The sequence below is a fragment of the Solanum pennellii genome, chromosome 11, assembly GCF_001406875.1.
Source record: "Solanum pennellii chromosome 11, SPENNV200".
Classification (NCBI taxonomy): Eukaryota; Viridiplantae; Streptophyta; class Magnoliopsida; order Solanales; family Solanaceae; genus Solanum; species Solanum pennellii.
Window position 1 is genome coordinate 60,115,587 of NC_028647.1, and position 7,852 is coordinate 60,123,438.

Consider the following 7,852-nt stretch of genomic DNA (forward strand, 5'->3'; position numbering starts at 1 on the left):
TATATATATATATCACTTTTGTAACAATAAGCGTATATATGTGAGCTACTTTAATAACGAGTGATATATAAATTTTAAATGACAAAGTTGAGTGATATATCAGACTCTTTTCCCTTCACTATGCTACTTGAATATATGTCTAGAGATTATTAGAAAAAGTTCCAAACTTAATCACACCTAAATAGGAGCTTAGTATGACGACCTGCCACATCATCACACCACATAAGTACCACATAGATGTCACATGGCACTTGATTTCCCATATGGATGACTTACACAGAAAAAAGGCTAGTTTATAGTGGAGGGTTCTAGAAACACATGGAGAAATTCCATGAAAAACCTTACAATTCCATGGATTTTCATGAAAGGTCTTTGGAATAATCTAGTTATGTAGGTATTCTGGAGAAAGGACCTACTTGTAATTATGTAGGAATTTGTTTAACAATTATTATTTACATATTAACCCCTGAATAAATAGTATAAATAAAGGGGCATCCATTTGTAAAAACATCAAGCAAGAATCAAGCTATCTTCCAAAACCTTCTTAGAAATTCTCTTGTATCTTTCTTCATTTTCTTAGCGATCTAATTTGAGAAGACTTACTTGAGCTTATAAGATCGTGAGTAAGTTGTCGAGTGCGGCACAGAGCACTTAGTAAAGGTCTAAGGCTGTGACAAAATGGTAGCAAAGCCAGGTTGATACTAAGAGAATGATAACGAGGGAGACATCAACACTGCTAGCACTACCAAAGTCAGGCAGAATGGTGGAACAAAGCACCGAAAGGAAAAAAAGAACATTAAGAGTAACAGGGAATTGTTACTCGAACATACACCAAGTGAAGCGTTGACATCTCATCCACTTTTGACCACTGAGGTGAGTGAAAATGAACGTGGAGATGAGCCCATCAAAGTCACGTTCGAAGTAGAGTGGATCGTGATGGTCGACATGGAGATCTTAGACAAGCTTGAATGAGGTCGATAACAAGTTCAATACTCTCTGGGATTTCACCATTGGGAAGAATGACAACATCCGCAAAGTGTTGGAGTGATGACAACATTCTGAATATGAGATGGAAGTCATCACTTCCTTGGAGTTTTGATTCGTGAATGTGTTAAGCACAATTAGAGCAATGAGAGTCGAGATGAAAACACTTAAAGAGGGGATTGAAGTTGAAGGATCGGCGTCATTCGACAAAGATAGGGAGTCCAAGATTCAGGATCACAAGCCATCAATGTTCAAAGGTTCTCGTGACGTATAAGAAGTGAAGAATTTTCTTTGGCACTCTGAGAATTACTTCAAGTGTAACAAAGTTAAAAGAGGTGAGAACAAAATCAAGATGTTGTGTTGTACTTTTCGAAAATGGTCATGCTCTAGTGAAAGCGAAATGAGTTCGAGATAGGGAAGGGGATTTGCACCATCAACACATGAGAGAGATTCTGAGTAGAGTTCAAGAAGACTTTTTTCCCCAACAATGTCATCTATGAGGAAAAACATAAATTTAGGGAGTTGAAATGAACAGACAGCATACGAGCATATGTGAAGGAGTTCACCACCTTCACGCTTCAGATTTCCAACCTCACGGATGAAAATATATTGTTCCACATAATAGATTGGTTGCAAAATTGGGTCAGAACAAAGTTAGAGAGCCGACAGGTTAGGGCTATTGATGAAACCATCATGTATGTTAAGACTTTGATAGACTTTAAGCATGAAAAACGTGATAGAGAAAGAGGAAAATAAGATAAGAGATAGTTATAACAAAGGTGGAGGAAATCGTTGTAAAAGCAAGGAGCAACAACCACGACATCTATAAGTTCGATGGCAAAAAGTTTGGATGTCAAAACTCAAAATGATGTTAATAAGTAGGCACAAACTACAGAGAGAAACGATTTATCATTTATGATGGTCCATATGATTGTGTAAGTTGCTCTGAACTAAAGAACCTTGGTGTCATATTACGGGAATGGAAAGAGAAAGATGCATAAGAATCACCGTAAAGTTGGGGCTAAATAGTCGGTCCATATTGGACTATGTGGAGTTATCACAAAGCAATCAGAGAAGTTAAAGAATACAGTGCACAATATGTAAACATCACAATCAACGAATGAACGAATCACTCGTGCTATGGTCGACACTAGTGCAGAGGTCAACTTCATATCCAAGACCACAACAACAAAGTTAGGATTGAGTTACAATCTAAGAAGTACCTACCTCAAGACAGACAATGCAGCGTCGACTTCCATGTGTAGAGTCGCTTATGGAGTAAGCATCACGTTAGGCAAGTGGCAAGGTAAAACCAATTTTATTGTATCTCCTTTAGACATCTTTGACATAATTTTTGGGCAAGAGTTCTTCCCCTTACCTCCAACGATTGTTGGTGATGGATCAAGAAGGATCATGTATGTTTTCCTTGGTTAATTTAGTTAAGATGGAAGAAAAAACACAATTTTTGGCTATACAGCTCGTGAAAGGGTAAAAAATGGGGAAAATGCACAAGTACCCCCTCAACCTATGCCCGAAATTCCAGAGACACACTTATGCTATACTAAGGTCCTATTACCCCCCTGAACTTATTTTATAAGTAATTTTCTACCCCTTTTAAGCCTACCTGGAACTAGCTTGAAAAAAAAGTCAACCAGGATTGGGCCCACAAGATAATGTCACGAAGGCCCAAAGAGGTAGAAAATTATTAATAAAATAAGTTTAGGTGGGTAATAGGACCTTAGTATAGTATAATTGTGTCTCTGAGATTTCGGGCGTAGGTTGAGGGGTACTTGTGCATTATCCCTAAAAAATGAGGGGTCAATGTTCTGCAAAACCAGTACAAGTTTTGAGGCAAACAAAGACAAAATGTCATTGTCGTGTTCCACATTTATTGGAAGGGGAAATCATCGAAAAAAGCTACAGGAGAATGATACGAGGACTTGTGGTTATTCAAATATAAGATCCTTAGAGTTTATGTAGCAGCAATGCATCGTGGTCATTGCAATATCAGGTAGAGGAGAGTGACGATTCGTCATGTCATCACACCAAATAGGTGCCCTATAACAGAAGATTGTCATGTGGATGACTTACATAGGAAAAATGATCGTTCAAAGTAGAAGGTTCTAGAAATACACGGAAAATTCCTAGGAAAGACCTAAAATTTCATGGAAAGTCTTTGAAATATTGTAGTTGTGTAAAGTATTCTAAAAAAGAGACCTACTTTTAATTATGTAAGGACTTGTTTAACAATTATTATTTTACATATTTAACCCCTGAATAAGTATTAAAGTAGAGAGGCACCCATTTGCAAAACATCATGCAATATAAAAGCTTCCTTATAAACACTCTTGTGTCTTTTTTCATTCTCTTAGTGATCTAAGTCTGAAAATGCGTACTTGACAAGATCGTGAAAATTGTGAGTGAATTGTTGAGTGCCGAATGGAGTGTTAGTTGAAGTCTAAGCCCGTGACATTAGGCTATCATATAATAAATCTTACAACGAAAGTAATATAATTTAAGCTTATATATAGTTGTTTTAAGTTATAGAATAACAAAACATGAATTTCTGGAACTGAATACAATAATTATTTTTTGCGAAATGAATATATCTACTATATGTGTATATGTTCAATATAACTGTGAAGACAATAACTTTGCAGAAACATAAACAACGGAGTTTAAAACATGTACGCAAATAACAATTAAATCATAAATATAAATTAATGATTGTAAAAAAAATACCTGGATATGTAAAAGTAGAACCCCTTAAGAAATTACTCCCCTCTAATACTTGAGATTTGAAGAATTAGATCCTCTTAGGATGAAACGGTTTTATTCACCAGCGTATTGATACAAAAATAATAGTGTCAGTAAGCCACTCAACAGGAGTAAAGTACACTGATATTTAATTGTGCACAAGAAGAAGAAGTAGTTCAGAAGTTTCGTTGTTTCAAAATGAGAGGAAATCCCTCTATTTATAGACAACACAGGGTAGTGTGAATAAACATTTATTGTGTCTTATCGGAAAGGTCACAACTCTTTGAAAAAGTCACAATCCTTTATGAAGGTCACAACCTTTCATAAACGTCACAACCTTTTGTAAAAGTCACAACTCTTCATAAAGGTCATAACTTTTCATTAAAATCACAACTCTTCCTAAAAGTCACAATGTTCCATAAAAAAAAATTTAGTTTTGGAAATAAATGAATTAAAAGAGAATCCTTATTTGTGGTGGTACGACGTATGCTGTCCTATGATTCACTTTTACATATATACTCGTAAAATTACCCATCTAATATCATGCAATTTATAATATAATACTTAAAACCCATCAGTCACTAAAACTAAAACAATATATTATCTGACGTACTAGATATCGTAGTAACAAACATTAATAATATAAGGAAAATGAAAATTATTACATCTTATCATTTAACTTTAATTACATAAGCATAAATTAGTGACTGTAAAAATACAAATCAGGATCTGTAACATAAGCAATGGTGTCAATGAGTGACTCAGCATGAGCAAAGTACAAAAATATTAATTGCGAAGAAGAAGAGGTTCAAAATTTTCGTTGTTTTAAAATGATAGGATATTCCTCTATTTATAGACAACAAATGATAGTGTGAACAAATGTTTATTGTGCCTTATCCGAAAAGTTATAACTATTTAGAAAAGTTGCAACTCTTCGGAAAGACACAACTTTTCATACACAACTTTTCATAAAAGCCACAAATCTTCGTTAAAGTCAGAATTTTTCTTAAAAGTCATAACTTTTTATGAAAGTCGCAACTTTTCATTAAAGTCGTAACTTTTCATAAAAGTCGCAATTTTTCATAAATCACAACTTTTCATGAAAGAAAAATACTAATTTTATAAATAAATAAATTAAAAAGAAATTCTTATTTGTGGTGGCGCCATATAGACGTGCCTAAGATTTTTTATATATTAAATATTTTTTGCTTGTTGGAGAAGATGAAGAGGTTGTAATTTATATTATTATATTATTACAACAATTGCGACTTTTGAGTTTTTTTTTTATATAAATAATGATATTTATAATGGTAGTCCCTTCAATTGCTTCAAATTTCAGATGGTTTGTATTATAGGCCAGTTAACTTATCGAGTTTTTTTGCCAAAATCACTTTTAAATTATAGTGTAAATTTAAATTACATCTTTGAAATATATTTTTTTAAGATATTTTTTAAATATTTAAAAGTTAATAATTTTTATCCTTCTGTTATAATTTGTTAGAAAACTAATTGATCACACAAAAATTAAGTTACTTTGTATTTATTATTCTGAAATATTCTAAAAATATTATCGTGAATTTTTTCAATAATTGAATTTAGTTGTCTATTATTTCCATTTATTTTTCATGTGATTTAATATTAAAAAAAAAATTATCAATTGAAATATGTTTCTTCTCAATTGAATATGCTAGAAGTGGTGTTTGTTGAAAACTTCCAATAATGAAGAATCAAACTCGAAAATGAGACATAATCAAAATTTTGATCACCTCACTATCAGATTGTCTCAAAAATTATTGATCTAATTACAATTTGCCTTTAAAAAAGGTGAAGATGATTTTTTATGACAAGAAAAATTCGTAACCGCTATCCTTTGAAAAAAGTGAAAATAATTAAGATCCATCTCATGTTCCTTTGTAATTAAGAAAAAGAATCCTCACACCACATTTTTTGTTTCAGCAAGCAATGGTATCAAAGATTTTTAATATTCTTTTTTAAGAAGTTAATTTTTTTTTATAGCAGATAATAAAATTATGCAAGAAAACTTTTATTGATATTCACGTTAACTTCACATATTTTTTCATCCGTTAGTTTCTTGACAATGTTTAATAGAAGGATGAAAATTGTTGACTTTCAAATATTTAGAGAAGGTTTTTATGCCCAAATAAGTATTTTGAGGATGTAGCTTAAATTTGAAGTACTGTTTAAATATGTTTTTAGCCAAAACTTATCAACATGTCTTTCATAAGTATTTAAAACTTAATTATATACAAAATTAATAATATAAGTAGTGTTTAAGTGAATGATAAAATGATTGTGTAATATTTTATGGATATTTGATAATTTAATTTTTGAATGTAAGTCTTTTTATTTTTAGAATAATATGATATGATATGATTAATATGAATAGTGTTTTTAAGTAAAGGATAAAAATTATCGTTCAATATCTAATTTTGATTGTAATTTAATTTTTCAATTTTCTAATTTAAGGTTATTCGCTTTTATAAAAGTATATATGATTATACAATATGTTTCAAAAATATATAAACTTATGTATATTATACGTATACTAAATTTAAATAAAGAAATTTATATCTTTAGGCTTTATCGATTGTTTTATAAATTAGACCACTAAACAGTAATTTATTCCTAAGGTACATCTCACAGTCTACTAAAATGTATATAATGAAGCTCTTTTTTTTTTTTAAATGAATTAAAATTAGAGCTAGAAAAAAAATTAAATATCACACAAAGAATTAATAAACATAATCTATCTCTAACAATATGACCTATTATTCAAATATGATAAATATCTAAAGTTGGAAACTCAATGATGAACCTTTTGATGACTAGTTCAACCTATTTTTTGTAATATATTTGTTTTTGAACAATATTATTTGGCTACTAGCACTTGCACTTGTTAATTTTAATATTATATTTGTTTTGATTATTAATTAAATCCTATTATATTATATTGTTTAAATTCATTATGAGGTAACGATAAAAAGATCTATTTTTTGTAACGATTAATTTGATATGATCACGTCGTTATTTTAATATTTTCTTTTTATTTTATCGTTACATATTATTTAATAATATTATTTTGTCATTTACCCTACATTTTCATATATAGTACTCTATCCCATACCCTACAATTTCTTGTAGGTTTATCATTCAAATTAAGAATATATGACATCATGTAACGACAGAGAATGACGCAATCTGTTCAAATATTTTAGTCACTAAAACAATATAATGCAACACAATATAATATAATATAGTACTCCCTCTGTCCCTTTTTACTTGTCCACTTTTGAATTGACACACCTATTAAATAAATAATTAACGATGTACCGAGTTTACCATTTTACTCCTATTACTTATGAAGTGAATGAAAAAATGTAGCAAAGTAGAAAATAGGTGAAAAAATTGTCCTTTCTTGATTTGTCAAAATGAACAAATAATTATGAATAATTACGTAGACAAGTAATTAGTGACGGAGGAAATATGAAACAGTACATAATAACTGTCCAAACAAAGTGTTAGTTGCAATAGGTATTAGTAGTATTAATTAATAGTTTCTTATTTGTTTTTTTAATATATATATATATATATTTTAAAAATAAGGGAAAGAAAGAGAGGAATGAGAGCAGAGAAAACAGCTCCTTTTCTGTAAGAGCCTGTGTGTAGTTAAATTATTTTTTTATTACTATAAAGTTTCTTTATTAATATTTTCATTTGTGCTTTTTTTTTTTATTCTAGATATATCATAAATTTACTTGCCATCAAATAGTATACTACAATAAAAGATATTCCTCTTCCTTAGAGATTTTGAGAATTATTTAGGAAATATTTATTTTTTAAATTATGAATTTAAATAAGTCAAGCTAAAACCTTAAACTACATGTTAACATGAGAATTTTTTTTTCTGACTCCCACGAAATAGAAAAAATATTGAAAGAAAACTGCGATAAAAACGAATGAATTTTTATTTAAAATTCTTTTTATGTTTTTCTTATCAAGATTTTCTTTTTAGAGACACGTCATAATTTAAACATGATTTTTTTTAAAAAATAAATAATATAAGTTATTCAACTGTAAATTGAAAAATTAA